At 38.8% G+C, this 21,942-nt stretch overlaps 1 non-coding gene across 1 annotated transcript; it reads left to right on the top strand.

Annotated features, from left to right (window-relative positions):
* The first annotated feature begins 12,456 nt into the window (after nt 1-12,456).
* LOC141709758 (small nucleolar RNA R71) lies at nt 12,457-12,563 on the top strand. The gene has a single exon (XR_012570320.1). It is a non-coding gene; the product is annotated as a small nucleolar RNA R71 (small nucleolar RNA).
* The last annotated feature ends 9,379 nt before the right edge of the window (nt 12,564-21,942 follow it).

Here is a 21,942-nt window from a genome sequence, read left to right on the forward strand (position 1 = left end):
AGTTGTCGAACAACCGGTGCATATTTCTGACAACGATCACACTTCTTCACATATTCTTTGGCATCATCCATCATTTCTGGCCAATAAAAACCTAAACGGGTTATCTTATGAGCCAGTGCTCTGCCCCCAAGTGTTGCCCACAGATACCTTCGTGTACCTCTTCAAGAGCCAAGCGTGCCTCATCGGGCCTGATACATCTTAAGTAAGGAACTACATAAGATCTTTTGTACGAAATCCCATCAATCAAAGAGTATCTCAGTGCTCGAACAGCCAACTTCGTGCTTCAGTCACATCATTTGGCAGCCAACCAGTTTGAATATGGGCCTTAATGGGATCTATCCATGACGTCCTCAGCCCTATAGGAGCTACAAGCTTAACATCAATGCTCCGTATTTTTAAAATGTGGAAGTACACACTTCCTGAACTTTCCTCTATCTCTGATGAATCAAACTTTGACAATGCATCCGCCTTAGCATTTTCCTCCCTTGGGATGTGCTCAACATGACATTTATCGAATTGAGTCATCACAGCCCTTACTAGGTGGACATACTTAGCCATTGTATCATCCCTTGCCTCAAACTCTCCCCTGACCTGGGATATGACCAACTTCGAGTCTCCATAAACTTTTAAATTCTTGACTGCCAGTGTCCCTGCTAGGCCGGTTAGCTATCAGAGCTTCATATTCGGCTTCATTGTTTTAGTTGGGAAGTCTAGCTTCATAGCATATTCAATCAAGAACCCATCGGGGCTTTGTAAAACTAGCCATGCTCTGCTTGAATTTGTTTTTGATGCTCCATCAAAATAGAGAACCCAATATTCCTTCTCCTTAACGTCCTTTTCTTTGTCTCCTTTATCACCTTCTGTGTCTTGAGGTATAGTATCTTCCTGCCCCCCGACTTCTTGGTTGGGTATGGTACATTCCACCATGAAGTCAACCAATTTCTGGGCTTTTATTTCCGTTCGTGGCTTGTACTTGATGTCAAATTCTCCCAATTCTATTGCCCACTTAATCAGCCTCTCACTAGCTTTGGGACTATGAATAATATTTCTCAAGAGCTGATTTGTTAGCACTTTAATTTATGAGCCTGAAAATACGGGCGCAACTTCCTTGAGGCCATTACCAAGGCTAAAGCAAACTTCTCAATAGTTGAATAATTCAATTCAGCTCCATGCAGAATCTTACTTACATTATATATGGGTTTCTGGATTTTAAGTTTCTGCTTAACCAATACAGCGCTCAAGGCATTTTCTGAAACGGCCAAGTACAAGTATAAAGTTTCATTCAGAGCTGGTTTGGCTAACAATGGGGCCTGGGCCATATACTTCTTTAATTCTTCGAATGCCTTCTGGCTTTCCTCAGTCCATACAAAATCCTTAACCTTCATTAAGGATTTGAAGAATGACAAGCATTTATCCAGAATTCACAGGTGTATGTACCTGTTGAAGTTGGGAATTCGTCCCTTGAGGAGCCGGGGGAATCGTCCCTTGTGGCTGAGGTTCGGTTGCCCCTACCTGGGCTCCTCCTTAGGTGGCGGCATAGGTTGAATGCGGAGGTATCTCCACCGTTGACAAAATCGTTTGGGTCGTCCCTGCTGGTGTTCCTTCAGGGGCGTTGTTTCCTCTTCGTGTTCTCGCTATGGTTGTTGTAAGGTTCCGACAGACGACGCCAACTGTCATGGATTAAAAACTAGGGTATATTAATTGCTGTATTTAACACTAGGGTTCGTGAGCTTCGAGGCTTGATTTGACTGCTCTTGTGTTTCGTGACTCAATCTGCCTTAACAAGATGCCTACGTACCTTGCTGATTGCCAAGGATCAAGCGAAAAACGTAGTTCTGATTGATGGGGTGAGTCCCTTTATATAGATATTGGAAGTCCTTGAATTGGACTAGAGTTGGGAGACTTGGTGGGCAAGTCTCTAAATTAGAATGGACTTTGGAGTCCTAAAAGGTAGGAAACTGATTCCTTGTCCCATGAGGTTTCTTGGAGGCCAATATTTAAGGAATTATATTCATAACTGGACCTTTTTATCAGCTGATTTATCCCTTATTAATTTAATTAAGAAATTAATTAATATTCAGGATTTTGGCCCCTTATTAATGGGCTTAGTTGTCAGCCCAATTCTGGTATAATTAATGTGATATTAATTACGCAATCAGGGTTAATTTTATTCCCTATCAATAATCTCCCTGCAAAATCCCCCATAACAACTTTGCACGATCCACAGTCACATCATGCACATGAGAAAAAGGCATGATATTCACACAAATTAAAGCATCCCAAGCACGAGCAAACATGTTCATGCAAGAGGCAGCGCGGGCGCGTTGTGTTTCTATTTTTTCAGCGCGGCCGCCCCGCTTCCCAGAGCGGGCGCACCCTGCTCCTTCTATTACAGCGCGGCCGCCCAGCTTCCCAGCGTGGGCGCGCCGTGCTTCTGGAAAAAACCCCAATTTTTCTGTTTTTCTGATTTTTTGTGTTTTCTTCTGGTTTTTTCTTCCTTCTATCTTCTATTTACATAGATAAGCTTGGGTTTCCTCCCAAGAAATGCTTGGTTTACGTCGCTAGCTTGACGTAGAATTCCGAGATCAAGTTGACAATAAAACGTCATTAACCACCTCACGGTTTGCCATATCTCCATAGTAATGCTTCAAACGCTGTCCATTCACCTTGAATGCTTGGCCTGGATCATTCTCAAAAATCTACACCGCTCCATATGAAAACACAATTTTGATAACAAATGGCCCTGACCATCTTGACTTCAACTTTCCATGAAAAAGACGGAGATGAGAGTTGAACAAAAGAACTTGTTGCCCCGACACAAATGATTTGAGCACTAGACCCCTATCGTGCCATCTCTTGATTTTCTCCTTATACATTTTGTTGTTTTCATACACTTGAAGTTGAAACTCATCAAGTTCATTCAATTGAAGCATCCTTTTCTTACCAGTTGCATCCATATCAAGGTTCAGTTTCTTCAAAGCCCAATATGCCTTGTGCTCTAGCTCCACAGGCAAATGACATCTTTTACCATAAACTAATTGAAATGGTGACATGCCTAGAAGAGTCTCGAATGTTGTCCGATAAGCCCAAACAGCTTCATCTAGCTTTAAAGACTAATCCTTCCTTGATAGACATACAACTTTCTCCAGAATATGCTTAATCTCTCTGTTAGACACATCAGCTTGACTATCGGTCTGAGGATGGTAGGCTGTAGTAATGCGATGATTCACATTGTATCTCTGCATCATAGCAGTGAACTTGCAATTGCAGAAATGTGATCCCTCATCACGGATTATGACTCTTGGAGTCCCAAATCTTGTGAATATCTGCTTGTGAAGAAAATTGAGTACTACCTTCGCATCATTCGTTGGCAAAGCCTTAACTTCGACTCATTTTGAGACATAATCTACTGTTAACAAGATGTACTGATTGTTGCACGATGAGAAAAATGTCCCTATGAAGTCAATTCCCCAAACATCGAAAACCTCAACCTCGAGAAGCACATTAAGATGCATCTCATCCCTCTTGGACATATTACCAACACGCTGGCAGCGATCACACTTCAAAACGAACTAATGCGCATCCTTAAATAATGTAGGCCAGAAGAATCATGCTTGAAGGATACGAGCTGCTGTCTTTTCTCCACCATAGTGGCCTCCATAAACAGTCGAATGACAGTCTCGCAAGATACCCTCCGTCTTGATGTATGGAATATAACTCCTGATGATTTGGTCAGCTCCTTGCCAAAACAAAAACGGCTCATCCCACATGTACCACTTCACTTTATGAAGAAACTTCTTTCTTTGAGCAGAAGTCAATTCTGGAGGCATAATATTGCTCACTAGGTAGTTCACAATGTCTACGAACCACAGTTCTTCTTCTTGCACCCCAAACAACTGCTTGTCGGGAAAAGCCTCATTTATCAATATCTTATCATATGAAGTTGTACTTGGATCTTCTAAACGAGAGAGATGATGAGCGACTTGATTCTCAGTACCTTTTTTATCCTTGATCTCCAACTCAAACTCCTGAAGTAAAAGAATCCATTGAATCAATCTAGGCTTCGAGTCCTTTTACGAGACGAGATAGCGAATAACATCGTGATCAGTGAAAACTGTCACCTTCGTCCCAAGCAAATAAGATCGAAACTTCTCAAAACTGTAGACAATGGCTAATAGTTCCTTCTCAGTAGTAGTGTAGTGTGGTTGAGCACCATTAAGGGTCTTACTAGCATAGTAGACCACATGAAATATATTGTTCTTCCTTTACCCAAAAATACTCCAACTGCATAGTCACTCGCATCGCACATCATTGTAAAAGGCTCATTCCAATCAGGTGCAGTTATGACAGGTGCAGTGATTAAGCTCTTCTTTAGGCTCTCAAAAGTAGTTAGACACTCCTCATAAAACTTGAAAGGGACATATTTCTCTAATAGATTGCATAATGGTTTAGAGATTTTAGGGAAATCCTTGATGAACCGCCGATAGAAACCCGCATGACCAAGAAAACTGCGGATTCCCTTAACAAAATTTGGTGGAGGAAGGTTTTCAATGACCCCCACTTGGCTTTTGAAAATACACCTAGAGGGGGGGTGAATAGGTGATTATGGCTAACTAAGATTAGTTTTAAATTTTACCTGATAATAGCTTACTGAGATTTTATTAACAGTTCAATAATCTAACAATGATAGCAAACTGAGATGACTAAATGCAATACAGAAAATAATATGCAGAAAAGTAATAAGAACACACTAGAATTTTAGCCAGGTTCGACCCCTAATCCCCTATGGTCTACGACTTGGTCCCTTACCAACTTGGTAAGAGAATATATTATTGAATCACAATAAGTTTACAACTACAAGATACACTAATATATCTCCCTTTATCCTGGCTGTTGATAATGGCTTGCTGAAACCCTGTTTCTGAACCTTCCCTCTAAGTACTATACTACCCCGTAGTACAAACTTCTCTAGCACTAGTTCACCAAACCCTTGTTTCTCTTAGACAACTATCCAGCAACTACACAATACAAATTTGAACAATACAAATCGAATAATAAAGAGATTATAACTCAAACTATAGACTCTCTAAGATATAACGTGTATATATAATTAAGAGCTCAAGAGAATCTTTTGTTTCAATTAAAGAAATGAGTTGTAGGTGTTCTTGCTGCAATTAGTTAAACATAAAAATTGTAAGAAACCTCATATATAAACATACACTAACGTTCAAAACAATCTCAACAACTTACAACGGTTAGAATCCAATTCTAACATTTAAATTAGTTAGGATGATTTTCAACGTTCAGGTATCCGTTTGATAGAAGAGAGAAGGAAAGAATAAGGAACAGAAAAAGTCTCTTCTATATTGAAAGAGTATGAAACATTTTAAACAAGTTTGTATGAGATAGAGTCACTACTAGAAAAAGTAGTATAGAATACCAAAGCTTCAAGGTCAAAGTAGAATAGAGTCACTACTAGAAAAAGTAGCATATCTCCCCCAACTATGCCATCTATAAGCTTAGAGGTCAAATACCAAAGCTTCAAGGTCAAAGCTTCGATTTCAATTTGGGGGTTTCGAGTCCAGAGGTTGAAATTTGGAGTCGGAGGTTTAAAGAGGAGAGAACCTCAAGAATGAGGCTAACTTGAACTGGGTAAGGTTTAAACACCAAGTTTCGAATTGGGGGTTTTAATTTAAAACCCTAATTTTTTAATTAGTCGAGGATATGTTAATAACTCTGTAACAAACTAAGTATCGATTTTTGTCCATAAATTTTTAGTCTCAGTAACGATATAGTCTCAATATCGATTTATGTTTGTGCGGAGTGGAATTACAGGTAATTATATATTATACGCTACTACCTTTTAATGGTTTGACTTTGGATTTTTTGATTGGATATTTGAATTTATTTTGATAAGTTTGTCTTTTATAGGCGGTGATGAAGCCTTTTACAGCTATGATTGTGGACTTAATGAAGCAAGAAAATCTTTATGTATCACAAGGGGGCCAATTATTTTATCTCAGGCAGTTTCCGCTGTCTGCCCCTGTTGCGGCTGCACTTTTTCGGCATTTGAGGTGTGTTGCTGATCGGTTTTTTGTTATAGTAATGCTGCATTACGCGAATTACACTGTTATTTGAGCTGATATTATTAGAGTAACTTGTTTTAACTATTATATATTTATTGTTTTGTTATTGTGATTCATGATAAAAGACCTGAGCTTCATATTCTTTTAGTAGTATTTATATTGATTTTATATAGTTATTGTTTTGTTATTGAGAAATTTACCAGGATATCCAGGTATTTGTATGCATTCATGAATTGGAGCTCTTATATTTAGGGTGATGATTAAATTAGATCTTAATGGCAAGGAATAGATTATGCATTCATGAATTGAAGCTCTTATATGACAAAAGTCATATATATATATATTTAATCGATTAATGGGTCTTCACTTCTGAAGAAATCAAGCAAGATCACTTCTTTTTTACGCCTCTATAAGCCCCTTCTTCTAGATCTTATTATTTTTCACATCATTATATTATATTTTCTGTAATGATTTAGTAATTCTATTTTTTATTGAATATATGATTAGTGATTCACTAAATTATTTGGTGTGATCCATGTGATTCTTATGAGCTTGTGTTTTATAATTAAATATTGTTATGGATGTGTATTGTGTGAAAATGTGGTTAAAAATTAATGCTTTAATTGCCTTTACTTTGTCTCTGATTGATTTGTTAAAATGTATTGGAAGTTGGGTCTGACGTAGGTTATGAAAATTCCTAGTTTATAGTTCTATAATTTTAGCTTTATAATTTTCTTGTTGATTATCAACATATTAGTTCAGTTAAAATCTTATGGTTTTTTGGCAGCTCAAATTTTAATGGTTGTGAACTAGATCGTTGCCAATAAGTTCAACTGTCTCACCTTCTGGTGGAGTTTCTCCATCGATAGGGCTCGAAAATCATAATTTACCAATGGCTGGAGTTTCTGGTCCTTTTACCAACTCTGAAGCAGATGTTACCAACAATGAAGAAACAGAATTACTTAACACCTTGTGGAATCAGGATTATGGCTGCTTTGCTGCCGGAACAAATCATGGATTTCATATTTACAATTGTGATCCTCTCCAAGAAACATTCTGAAAACCCTAATGGCAAGGAATAGATTTGTATGTGAAATATGTAATAAGGGTCTCCAAAGGGATCAAAATCTGCAGTTGCACAAAAGAGACCATAATTTGCCGTGGAAGTTGAAGCAGAGAAATAGCAAAGAGGTGATGCATATTAAACAAATATAGTCACAGTTGAATAAGAAAATACGAAACTTCCAATTGTCATATGTGTTCTTATAAACCGATTAATTATTAGTATAAGCTAACACAATACCATTAAACATGCTACCACTGTTATGTGTTGCCATGATATCCTGGCACCAAACTAGACCTCTTAATTGTCACATTTTTCGGCACAGATTTTACCCTTATTTGCTGGACCAATATTAGTAGAGATATAATGAAAATTCCTTATCTTGTTCATTGTGATGCCCACCCTAATGACTTTGCCCGACAACGCAACTTCCCCATGGTGTAAGTTCCCATTTTTTCTTCTTTTTATGGTGTTCTCTCTTTTCATTGTCTTCTATTTGCACTTTTCTTTTTTCACATTTAGGCCAAAAAGCATGTAGTCTGTAGTATGTAATTGAGAAACAAAATCTTATGTTTGGGATAATGTGTATACTATATACAGGTTCGAAGAGATGGAACCAAGATGTCGCTTGCACAGAGCAAGAAGTTTTCACAACTCACGGCACCTCAATGGGAGGATCGACAACTATTAAGGTCTGGAGCTGTTAGAGGAACTGAGGTGCAGATTGAGTTTGATAACGAGGAAGAATGCAAAGTGATTCTCCTTGTTCATGGTATGGAAATGATATGGCAAAGCTTTATCTTATTGGCACAATAATTAAGTCTTACCAACTTGGTATATATTTCTCAAACTAATACGTAGTATGATGCATTTTATTCTTTGTGTATAGATATAAAACCGCCTTTTCTGGATGGAAGAATTGTTTTCACAAAGCAGGCAGAACCAGTAATGCCAATTAAAGATCCTACATCTGACATGGCTATAAAATCACGTAAAGGTTCTACTTTGGTGCGTGAAGTGCATGAAAAACAAAGCCAGGATAAATCACGGCAACGTTTTTGGGAGCTTGCTGGATCCAAGCTTGGTGATATCCTTGGAGTTGAGAAGACCGCATAGCAGGTAAAACCAATAAATGTAGTGTTATGTTGTTTTTGGATCAGATTGTATAGACTTTGGTATGGGTTTTGGATTGAGTTGCACATCTTTTAGCTAAACTTTGAAACTCAAAATTCGCAGTCAACTACATATTATAAATGCAGAGATAATCAATAAGGCATCTGTCATCTATTGGAATCAGACAATTGTTATGTGATATTTTTCCTTAAACTGTTAGCTTCCAGTTTCATAAATGCTATTTAGTGCTCTCTGCTTTATATTGCTTACTGAGATTAGTAGTCACAAACCTAAAAAACCTAAAATTAGTGAATAGAGGGGGTGAATATAGCTTACTGAGATTTTATTAACAGATCAATAATCTGGCAATGATAACAAGCTGAGATGACTAAATGCAACGCAGAAAATAATATGCAGAAAAGTAATAAGAACACACAAGAATTTTAGCCAGGTTCGACCCCTAATCCCCTATGGTCTACGTCCTGGTCCCTTACCAACTTGGTTAGAGAATATATTATTGAATCACAATAAGTTTACAACTACAAGATACAATAATATATCTCCCTTTATCCCGGCTGCTGATAATGGCTTGTTGAAACCCTATTTCTGAACCTTCCCTCTAAGTACTATATTACCCCGTATTACAAACTTCTCTAGCACTAGTTCACCAAACCCTTGTTTCCCTTAGCCAACTATCCAACAACTACACAATATAAATTTGAACAATATAAATTGAATAATAAAGAGATTACAACTCAAACTATAGACTCTCTAAGATATAACGTGTATATATAGTTAAGAGCTCAAGAGAATCTTTTGTTTCAATGAAAGCAATGAGTTGTAGGTGTTCTTGCTGTAATTAGTTAAACATAAAAATTGCAAGAAACCTCATATATAAACATACACTAACGTTCAAAAAAATCTCAACAACTTGCAACGGTTAGAATCCAATTCTAACATTTAAATTAGTTAGGATGATTTTCAACATTCAGGTATCCGTTTGATAGAAGAGAGAAGGAAAGAATAACGAACAGAAAAAGTCTCTTCTATATTGAAAGAGTATAAAACGTTTTAAACAAGTTTGTAGGAGATAGAGTTTGAAGATAAAATAAACTCCTACAAATTAGGAACTCTTTTAAAGTCTGAAAATGTTTTAAATCTGAGTTCTATTATATATAAAACACGTATAATATAATAGAGAAGTCCTTACAATTTACTAAAAGAGGTTCCTAAATTTTCTCCTTGAAAATCTGTTTCCTTGTTGAATCTGGACTGTCCATCTTAGCTTGCTGTTATTCTGAAAAACGTGATCATAGCTTGCTGGGATAGATTACTGTCCTATGACACGTTGTTGTCAGATGCTTAAACAACAAAGACATTAAGCTGATATATCCTATAAATAGTCTTAAATAACAACATGATGGCTTACCGTGTTGTGATTATCAAAACTAAAGAGTTACAGTTTTGTCCACCTCAAGACCTTTACTAGAGACCTTGTGCCCAAGGATGATGCCCTGTTGCACCATAAAATGACATTTCTCCCAGTTGAGAACCAGATTGGTTTCAACACACCTTTTAAGGACTGCGCCAAGATTTTGCAAGCACTCGTCAAAAGAATCCCCGAACACAAAAAAATCGTCCATGAACACTTCCATATTATGACCAATCATGTCTAAGAAGATGGCCATCATGCATCTCTGAAATATGGCAGGTGCACCAAATAACCCAAAAGAAACTCTTCTGAAGGCAAAAGTACCAAACGGACAAGTGAAGGTAGTCTTTTCCTGATCTTTTGGAGCGATGCAAATTTGATTATATCCCGAATAACCATCCAAAAGACAGTAGTACTCATACCCAGCCAACCTGTCAAGCATCTAATCAATAAAAGGAAGAGGAAAGTGATCTTTCCTTATGGCTTTGTTCAGATTCTTGTAATCCATGCAAACTCTCCACCCCGTGGCTGTTCGAGTAGGAATGAGCTCATTCTTTTCATTAACATCCACTATGATGCCTCCTTTCTTTGGCACACACTGAACCGGGCTCACCCAAGAACTGTCAGAAATAGGATAGATGATCCCTGCATTTAGTCACTTGAGAATTTCCTTCTTCACAACCTCCTTCATGATCGGATTTATCCTTCTCTATTGCTCAATAGTCGGTTTGCTTCCTTCCTCTAGCAGAATTTTATGCATGCAATAAGAAGGGTTGATTCCCTTGATATCTGCCATAGTCCATCCAATTGCCGATTTGTACTCTCTCAGAATTCTCAAGAGCTTTACCTCATTACTTCCTGAAAGATCAGATGCAATAATAACAGTCAAAGTAGATGCATCACCTAAAAACGCATACCTCAAGTGTTCAGGCAAAGGTTTAAGCTCGAGTGGAGGAGCTTCCTCAGTCGATGGCTTGAGACGCCCCTCAGCATTTTTGAGTTCTGAAAATCCAAGAGATTGAAATGGCATATTCAGCCTTCACTTCCAACGAGACGCATTCAAATACTGCAACTGCTCATCACCTTCATCATATTCACTATCTGAATTCCCCTTCAAGGCTTTCTCTAAGACATCAGACCTTAGCATTTGATCAAGTTCTGAAGTAACCACAAAATCAACCAATTCCACTTTTAAGCACTCCTCTTTATCACCAAAAATTTCCTGGCATTGAAAACATTAAAGGTCACATCCTGATCCAGTACTCGCATAGTGAGCTCACCCTTCTGCACGTCAATCAAGATTCGGTTAGTAGCCAAGAATGGTCTTCCCAAGATTATGGGAATCTTTTTATCCTCCTCGAAATCAAGAATTACAAAGTCAGCAGGAAAGATGAGTTTGTCCACCTTGACCAAGATATCCTCCACAATACCTCGTGGATATGTAATAGAACGATCGTCCAACTGCAAGGACATATATGTAGGCTTTGGATCAGGTAAATCCAACTTCTTGAAGATAGACAAAGGCATCAGATTGATGCTAGCTCCCAAATCACTTTAACACTTGTCGAACGATAATTTTCCATGGTGCAAGGAATAGTGAAGCTTTCAGGATCCTTAAGCTTCGAAGGTAACTTCTGTTACAACATAGCACTGCATTCCTCCGTAAGAGTAACGGTATCTAAATCATCTAGCTTCACTTCCTTGAGAGAATACCTTTCATAAATTTAGCATCGCTATGTATCTGTTCAAGAGCTTCAACGAAAGGTATGTTGATATGAAGTTTCTTGAACACCTACAGAAACTTAGCAAATTATTTATCCAACTTTTGCCTATGCGGCCTCTTAGGAAAAGGAGGTGGAAAATAGATCTGTTTCTCCCCTGTATTACCCTCAAGAGGAGTGTGTTCCACAGTTTTCTTCCTTGATCCACTTTTGCTTCCTTCTGAACATCTTCTTCAGCCACAACTTCAGATTCTTTAGCTTTTTCAGGGCTCGCAACCTTCCCAGACCTCAATGTAATTTGCCTTAACCTACTCTTTTGCTTTCTTCTTGCCTAGAACTTCTGTGTCACTAGGTAGTGTACCAGGTTGTCGATTCAGCAAGACATTGGCAATCTGCCCAATTTGATTCTCCAAGGTCTTAATAGAAACCGCTTGGCTCTTGTACATGAGCCTCAACTCCTCCAATTCAGATTTTTCATTAGATTGTTGAAGTTGGAGTTATTGTCTTGGTGCATATTGAGGTTGTTGAAAACCAGGAGGGTTGAATTGCTTTACCGCATACTGCTGATAGGGTTATTGTACCGTATTCTGATTGTTGCTCCAGCTGAAGTTAGGATGATTGCGGTTCTTGGGATGATAGGTGGCTGGAACTGGTTGCTGCGACATCTGAAAGTTGCTCACGAACTGAGTTGATTCACTAGAAATAGCACATTGCTCCATTTTATGTGCACCAGCATAAAGCTCACAGACACTTGTAATCTGATTAACTCCATAATTAGCCAAAGAATCCACCTTCATCGTCAAAGCCTTAAGTTGAGCAGTTATAGCAGTAACTGTATCCACCTCCAGAACTCCCGCTACCTTGCCTTGAGGTAGTCTCTGAGTTGGGTTCTGGTATTCATTAGCAGCCATTAGTTCAATCAACTCATAAGCTTCATCGTAGCTTTTAGTCCATAAGGCTCCACCTAATGCTGCATCGAGCATGGGTCTAGACTGTGCTCCCAAGCCATTATAAAAGCAATTGATAATCATCCAGTCAGGCATCCCGTGATGAGGACGCTTCCTAAGCATCTCCTTATAGTGCTCCCAAGCTTCACATAAAGATTCTCCCGATTGCTGCGCAAATTGAGTAAGAGCGTTCCTGATTGCAGCTATCTTTGCCATAGGGAAGACTTCAGTAAGAAACTTCTGAGCAAGATCTTACCAAGTAGTAATAGAGCCTGGTGGTAGAGAATGCAACCAACACTTAGCTTTATCCCTCAGAGAGAATGGGAAAAGCCTCAGCTTAACAGCATCTTCAGAAACATTGTTGAATTTGAATGTGTCGCATAAATCGATGAAATCTCTAGTGCGCATGTTGGGATCTTCCGTTGGAGAACCCTCAAACTGGACTGAATTCTGCACCATCTGAATCATGCTAGCCTTGATTTCAAAAGTATTAGCCGCAATGGCTGGTCTGACAATGCCAGACTGAATGTCATTGATCTTCGGTTGAGAGTACTTCATCAAAGCTTTCGGATTCGCTACAGGTTCTCCCATTGCAATAATAACTTCTTCTTCAACTTTCTCAACTTTTGCAAGAACTTCTTCAACTACTTCAACTTCTTCCTCTGCTTTATCCAGTGTTCTCTTTCAAGATCGAGAACGCGTGAGCATAAATGCTCTCTAGAGTACCTGAAACACAAACAAGCAACAAGTAAGTAAAATATCTGAGTCAATGAACTTTAACGACCACCGATGTCAAGCACATAAACTAAAACTTAACACCGAGTCCCCGGAAGCAGCGTCAAAAACTTGTTAGGATGAAAACACATGCTAAATTACACGCAAGTATACGCGTTCGCAAGTAGTACAAGATATCAATCAAATTCGTTCCCACAGAGACTGGTTTAGGTTAACTTCAATTTATGCACTTATGCAACAATGATATGGCTATCATTCAATGCTAAAACAATAACAAGTTGGGCTTTAATTAAACTAAGAGATTATACTAAATAGCATTAACTAAGAGAATTGAGGTTGAATTACTTATATGAGACAAACATAGGATTCTAACTACATTACTACTTCATTCAAAGTCATTGATCTTAACCTTAGCATGCAATGGTAATGACAACTAATCAGATCACATGAAACTAGTAAACACCAACTTTCGTTGCACGAATACCCTACTACCAGACATCCACAAAAGAGATAAAAGCTGAATAGACACCAATTATTTTGATACCCTATATGTCTATAGAATTTGACAGCATAAAGGTTTAATGCGCAAGTTATCTATCGTGATTAAATAGGGCAAGTAATATGGTTAAAATTACCTATGAATTATGCATACTAAATACATGAACCTATGCTAGCATGGCAAGTTCTAAACCTCTATATTCACTGTCGCTTCAATAGAGATTAACACGCTATCTTATATGTTCGCGACGCAAATAAGACGAATAAGCACAATCAATACTAGGATATCATATAATCACCACACACTAAGATATCAAAACAATTAAGTTTTGAAATCCATAAGTAAATCCGTTAGAACCCCATGATAATAATTAGTTCATAACTGAACTCATCGTCACCGTGGGTTCCGATGAAAGCATAGTAAATAAACTAAAATAAACTAGGTTTTTATAAACTGAATAAATATCAAAGTACGTTAACAAGAGTATTAGGTTCACAAATAGAGAAAACAAGCATCCAAGATTACAACTTAAGCAAATAATCACAAGTAAAAACTAGATCTTCTTCTCCTTCGTTGCTTTGCGCTATTAGGTCTTATCATCGTTATCTCCTTACTCTCCGTTATGAAAAATGTCTTTAAAAGGTCTTTAAATACCATCCCAAATAATCCAGAAGTCCAGCAGATTAATCTTTTATTAGAAATAGGATTCTGGAAAGACGACCTAGTGCGGCCGCCCTGAGATCCCGCGCGGCCGCTCTGAGTATGGCGCAACCGCTCCCAAATATTGCGCGGCCGCGCTGAGCTTCTGGAAAAACTTATTTTTATTTTCTTCTTGACTGCAAATGCTGGTTTCTTTTATGCACTCGACCAAGGCTCCATCCTAACACTCTTCAAAGCATAAATCATACAATTTCCAGTCCTTCTTCCGATTATGCCCTGAAATGCAAAACACTACAAAAACACGTCAAAATCATCAAAAACTTGAGTACAAAACACCAATTCGAGCCTTTACAAAGCGTTCTAAGTGGATATAAATGCCACTTATCAACTTCTAATAAAGCATTATCTACATTGACCATAGCTGTTGATAGGGAATAAATAAATCCTGATTACGTAGTTAATATTGCATTAATTACACATGATTTGAGCTACAAGGCCCAATTAGAAGATGTATGACATTCAGACCAAAAAGGTTAACACATTGATCATGCCTGATGGACCAGATCAGGCCTGATGGAACAAAGAAGGCCCAAAACCCTGAATATTAATTAATTTCGTAATTAATTAATAAGGGAGAAAAACAGCTATTAAGATGAGTCCTGGTGGGGATATAAATCCTTATAGATTGGCCTCCAAGGAACCTAATAGGATAAGGAATCAGCTTCCTACTTCCTAGGACTCCAAAGTCCATTCTAATTCTGAGACTTGATCACCAAGTCTCCTACACCAACTCCAATTCAAGGACCTCCAACATCTATATAAGGGGCCTCACCCCACAAATCAGAACTATGTTTTTTGACTTGATCCTTGACAATCAGCAAGGTACGTAGGCATCTTGTTAAGGCAGATTGAGTCATGAAACACAAGAGCAGTCAAATTGAGCCTCGAAGCTCACGTTCCTTAGTAATAAATACAGTAGTTATATACCTTAGTTTTTAATCCATAACATTTGGCGCCGTCTGTGGGAAGCACAACAACAACCATGGCGAGAACACGGAAAACAATTAGAGCCCTTGAAGGAGAAACACCCGTGGGGAAAACCCAAATGATTTCGTCAACTGTGGAGGTTCCTCCTCATTCAACCTATGCCACCACCCAAGGAGAAGCCCAAGTAGGGGCAACTGAACCTCAGCCACAAGGGACGATTCCCTCGGCTTCTCAAGGGACAAATTCCCAACTTCAACAACTACACACACCTGTGAATTCTCGACCCATTGGGTACGAATATTCAACTGTTGTAACCATTAATTCCCCTTATGGGATGCCCCTTTACCCCGAGATTGGAGGAAGTGGACATGCCGGACGGAGTGAAGCATGAGGGCGATAGCCCCCCTACATACGAGGTTTGGCTTCTATCCCTAAGGATCAGGAATTTTCTGGTCCTTACAATGAGAGAGACTCTGAATCTTCGGATGATGAAGTGGCCCCAAGAAGGAGACGTGCTAGCAAAGAGCCGATGGCTGATGGTAACCAATGTCCTAGGAGCACCCAAGGGACGAATCCCCAAGAAGTGCAGGAAAGGATCAAGGCTCACGGGGCTGAGATTCAAAGGCTGAAGCGCGACTTGGAGGCTCACCAGACCACCAGACCCCCCACTACCTCCTAGGGGGAGAAATTCTCCTCCTATCATAGACCTGGATGGTCCAATACAGAGAAGGGCTGTTGTCCCAAGGGCTGATCCAAGAAATCTCCTTCCCCTTGGAGATCCTGATGATCGTACTCCGCCATTCACGGAAGAGATAATGAATGCCCATATCTCAAAAAAGTTCAAGATGCCCACTATCAAAGCTTATGATGGCACGGGAGATTCCGTTAATCAAGTTTGGACATTTTTTAATGCACTGTTGTTGCTGCCCGTGAATGACACTATTAAGTGTTGGGCCTTTCCTCAAATCCTATCGGTTATGGCTCAAAGATGGTATAGTCGTTTGCCCCCGAACTCTATTGGGTCCTTAAAAGAATTAAGTCAGGCTTTTATTAAGCAGTTCATCAGCGGGAGAGTGCATGAGAAAAGTTCAGTATCCCTCATGAGCATTGTACAGGGAGCAAAGGAATCCTTGAGAGAATACCTGAATCGTTTCATAAAGGAGGCTTTAAAAGTCCCGGACCTTGATGACAAGGTAGCCATGATAGCACTGCAACAGGGAACTAGGGATGAATTCTTCAAGATGTCCTTGGGCAAATGCCCCCCTGAAAGCATGTTACAGCTCCAAGATAGGACCGGGAAGTACATCAAGGTGGAAGAGAGCATGAGGAAGACCGTAGTGAGTAATGAGCCCGCTGGAGGCAAGAAGCAGAAAACTGACCTGGAATATATCGCTAAGGACAAGTATCCTAGAACTGAGCAAAACCCTGATTCAACCCCCAAGAAGGGAGGACCTGGGCAAAAATTCACTGAATACGCTAAGCCGAATGGTCCTAGAAGCCAGATCTTGATGGAAATCGAAAAAGATCGAGATGTTCATTGGCCTAAACCTTTGAAGGCTGATCCTGCCAAGCTAGATAAGAGCAAGTATTGCAGATTTCACAAAGATGTTGGTCATGACACCGATGAGTGTAGAAAACTGAAAGATGAAATTGAGTTCCTCATTCAAAAAGGAAGATTGAACAAATATACTGCAGAAGGAGGGGATAGGAATAATAATGGAAGAAAAAACTTTGAAGATCGTAGGAGGGACCAAGATGATCAGGGGCGGAATCCCCAGCCTAGAGGACCGGTTATAAATGCAAGTTTTGGAGGGTCGCGGCCTCGAGGGCCTGTGATAAACACGATTTTTGGAGGACCAACTGTTGCTGGATTATCCAAGAACTCCAGGAAAGCATATACAAGAGAGGTTATGCATATTGTTGGAGAAGCCCCGAAGAGGGCCAGGACAGGACTAACAATGGCTTTTGATGATTCTGACCTAGAGGGTGTGAAATTTCCTCATGACGACCCGCTGGTCATAACTCCGATAATAGGAAACAGCCCGGTGAAGAGGGTCATCGTAGATAATGGTGCTTCAGTGGATATCTTGCTCCATGACACCTTTTTAAGGATGGGTTATAATGATTCTCAATTAACCACGACCGATATGCCGATATATGGATTTACTGGAGTAGAGTGCCCCGTGAAAGGGATAATCAAGTTACCAACAACCATAGGTCAGGAACCAAGGCAAGCAACACAGATGTTGGACTTTGTGGTAGTGAAGGCTAGTTCGACTTACAACGTTATAATGGGAAGAACAGGGATACATGCCTTTAAGGCATCACTTCTTCCTACCATTCAGTAATGAAGTTTCCCACCTTTTACGACCCAGCGGACTTTTACGACCCCTGGAGATTCCCGAATGGAAATGGGAACAGATAGCCATGGATTTTGTTGTCGGTTTACCAAGGACAAAAGCCAACCATGATGCCATATGGGTGATTATAGACCGACTGACAAAGTCAGCTCATTTCATTCCTATCAATGAGAGATACACAATCGATAGACTGGTGGACATTTACCTTAAGGAAATAGTGACGCGACATGGAGTCCCAGCGTCCATTGTCTCAGACCGAGACCCCAGGTTCAACTCCAGATTTTGGAGGAGCTTTCAAGAATGTGAGGGGACCAAGTTAAATATGAGTACCGCTTACCATCCCCAGACGGATGGGCAGAGTGAAAGGACCATCCAGACACTAGAGGATATGTTGAGAGTCTGTGCAATAGACTTTAAAGAAAGTTGGGATGATCACTTGCCGTTGATCGAGTTTTCTTATAACAAAGCTTTCATGCTAGCATCGGAATGCCGCCTTATGAGGCCCTATACGGAAGAAGGTGTCGATCTCCCTTATACTGGGATGAAGTAGGAGAGCGGAAGATGCTCGGACCCGAAGTGGTCCCAAGGGCCAAGGACATAGTGGATCTCATCAGAGGACGACTCGTAGCAGCCCTAGACAGACAGAAGAAATATGCAGACCTAGCCCGAAAGGATAAAGAGTATGAAGTAGGGGACTTAGTACTACTCAAAGTATCCCTTTGGAAGGGGTTAATGAGGTTCGGAAAGAAAGGGAAACTAAGCCCAAGATACATTGGACCTTTTGAGATACTAAGACGGATTGGGAAGTTGGCTTACGAGCTAGCCTTACCCCCGAACCTACAACAAGTTCATAATGTGTTCCATGTGTCAATGCTAAGGAAGTATCATCGGGATGCCAGGCACATAGTGGAGTATGAGCAGGTGGATATGCAACCAGATCTGACTTACGTGGAAAGACCAGTAAAGATCATGGATAAGAAGGAGCAGGTGCTTCGGAACAAAGTAATCAAGCTAGTCAGAGTGCTATGGCAGAATCACAATGTGGAAGAATCGACTTGGGAACCAGTGAGCGCAATGCTAGAAAAGTACCCCCATTTGTTTTCTAGTTGATTCCGGGACGGAATCCTTTGAAGGAGGGGAGACTGTAATAACTCCAAAATTTTGAACTTTTTGTAACCCTTATGAATAGTGTTTTTGCTGATATTGCTGAATAAGAAAACTTTTCATGCCACACTATGTAAGGGTTCTTTTATTGTTATTCTGAGATCTTATTAGTACTCTATATGATATATAAGTGTATGTAAAGATCGTCAGAATCCAAATTCAAACACTTTGATTTTTCCCGAAAATCCACCAGATACCGAAAGAATTGAGTATAAGGTAACAGGATAAAAAGGATTTAAATTCAAGGATTATAAGAGAGAATCATAAAAGGAATATAATGTATTGAGAAAGGTTAAGGAAACCCAAGTAATAAGATCCCGGGTATGATCCCTCAAACGATAAACGAAAATGAAAGTTAAGCGAACAATATAACAGATCAGCGGTCATTAGCCAAGTAATTAGAAGCTAATCAAAGAGATTAGTGAGGATGATGTCATCAAACCAATAAGAAGAGGACAAGCATGGGAAGATGACATAGGATTGATGACCTAAGCATGACCAAAGAGAAGTGTGTTGTTGGTTGATTAAGAACCACACAAAAATCACCATGGTTAAAAGGTAAATAATTAAAACAAAAGCCAAAAACAACCAACCAACAATTCATTTCACCAAAACACAAATTTGACTTCACTTTTCTTCAAGAAAGCTCTCGGCCCTTTTCATATTTCAAGAAAGAAAAATCCAAAATCCAAGATCCAAGCCTTGTTAATTAGTGAGGTAATTATCTAATACTCCTTATGCATAGATATAGCTATCCTATAAGTTTGAGCTTCAAATTCCTTCACAATCTCTTCCTAAAATTCATGGAAGAAGAGGGTGAATAGTGTTTTTCAAGAACTTAAAATTTTGTTCTTGAGTTTTTGTTTAGATTAAGCTTGGGTAAGGACTTTCAAGGGTGATTCCAAGCTAATTAGTTACTCCTACTCACCAAGGAAGGTATAATCTCAAACCCTAGCCCTACTTTTGTATATTTAGAGCTTTTATGTTTAGTATGGTTCATGATAAGATTTATTATTGAGTATTTAGAGATGTGTTGGTTTTGTGATGTGTTTGGAGTAGTAAAACTTGTTGATTAGTTAAAGAACTTAAGTAAAGCTTTTACTTCATGATGGGAAGTAGTGTAAATTTGGAAATATTGAGTTTTTGGGGCTGTTGTAGCATTTTAAGTATGGAGTTTGGTTGTATGGTTGAATTGTGGTTGATTGGTGGTTGATTTAGAGTAGGATAAAAATTGGTAATCGCGTAAATATAGCCGTCGTAATGTCCGATTTACTTTAGACTGTTTTGTTCTTAACAATCAGGACCGGAGGACTCACTGTTAGGTTTTGACCATTGCCATGATTAGATAGTTCATGTTACGGGCTTCGTTTTGATATGTGGTTCATTTGAATCCGATGTACGGTTTAGGAGAAACGACCGTTTTAAGTAACGGCATTTCGCGAGCGAACCATTACCCCTCGCCTTACTTTGAAACTTAGGTTAAAGACCTTAAAGGACTAATTTGAGTATGAATCATTTATGTAAAGTGTATTAGGCAGTTGGTAAGACACTCGCGAAATAATCGCCTTAAAAGCCTTAATGGTTAATTTATTAAAAATGGTGGAGCCGAGGGTACTCGAGCGACTTAAGAGAATCATTGAGCGCGAAGCGAGTGTTAGAGTCTAATTGGTTAAAGTATAGATTCATAAGCGACTTTGGTTTAATTCCAAATTATATGTTGTTTATAGGTTACCAGACTCGTCCCAAGCCATTTATCACCCCCAGTCGCTCAGGCAAGTTTTCTACCCGTTATACTGTTGTTGTGATGTATACATATGTATATGCATTATCTTGTGATAGATGCATGGTGGTTAATTAGCAAATCTTGCGATATATTGGAGCATGTGATATGGTATATATGCATGTCTGTTTCGTAATCTTGATATATATTGTTGATTCAATTGCTTATAGTTGCATAATACCTATGCTAGAGATAAGCAGTAGTTGCGTATACCCTTAGTATAGGGGACCCAAAGGTGAACATTTTCTAAAACCGGGAGTCTATGTGTTGGATTTTAAACGCAGCGGGGGCATGATAAAACACTTTTACACATATAAAATCCAAATAAAAGCATATAAATCGTGAATAAAAATTCGAGGGATCGAATCTAACCTTTTAAGATAATTCGGAGACAACGATCAGAGATCCTTAGCAGTTGCTCCTCAAGTGTGAAGCACTCCACCAGTATCCACCAAGAAAACGATGTTAAGGAGGAGGAAGGAGGTGGAGAGAATTGGGTTTTCCAAACTTTTTGGGTTTTAGGGTTTGATGTGGGGTTCGAATAAAATTAGGGTCTATAATAGTGTATTTATAGGCAAAATTTTCAGCTGAAATTTTCCCATAAATATTATTATTATTATCCCATTTATTATTCTCATTAATAATTAAAACACCTTTTAATTATTAATCCTTTTTCTAAACACTTTAGAAATAATTCTCTCTCTTGATTTAATTTCCAAAAATTAAATCCTTAATTAATAATATTAAGAACTTTTCTTAATTAATTTATAATCAATTAAATCTCATTTAATCAATTATTAAATTTGCTAATTAATTATTTATTTCATAAATAAATAATTATTAGCCATTATTAATTAATTCCTCCACCATTAAATCATTCTCTTTTTATGGTGTGACCCTGTAGGTTCAATATTAAGCCGGTAGTAGAAATAAATAATAATAAAACTATTTTATCATTATTTATATAAATTCTCTAATTTATTAAATATGATTAATTAATTAATCACATTTATTCTACATCGTGAGTGATGCTTCTCAACATATCGCGACTATCCGGATAATATGAATTCACTGCTTAGAATACCAAGAACCTGTCAGTGAATAGTTACCGTACAATAAACTCCTTCTACCCTACAATGTCCCGATTAAATACAAGGCATGGATCTCGTGTCAAGCCTATCTAATTCAATCACTTTGCTTACCATTTACTATGCGTAGTTCTATGCAAATTAGAAACTCCTTTCTAATTTCATTTACTCTGGCCAGAGATTCCTGAACTAGCATAAGTGGATCAACCTTGAACATTCGCTTCCTTCACTGGAAGGGGTAGATCCTTTATTGATCATACACTATCTTCGTGTACAAATTCCTATACCCAGAAGAGCCCTAATAATT

Source organism: Apium graveolens, chromosome 2 (genome assembly GCF_009905375.1).
Source record: "Apium graveolens cultivar Ventura chromosome 2, ASM990537v1, whole genome shotgun sequence".
Classification (NCBI taxonomy): Eukaryota; Viridiplantae; Streptophyta; class Magnoliopsida; order Apiales; family Apiaceae; genus Apium; species Apium graveolens.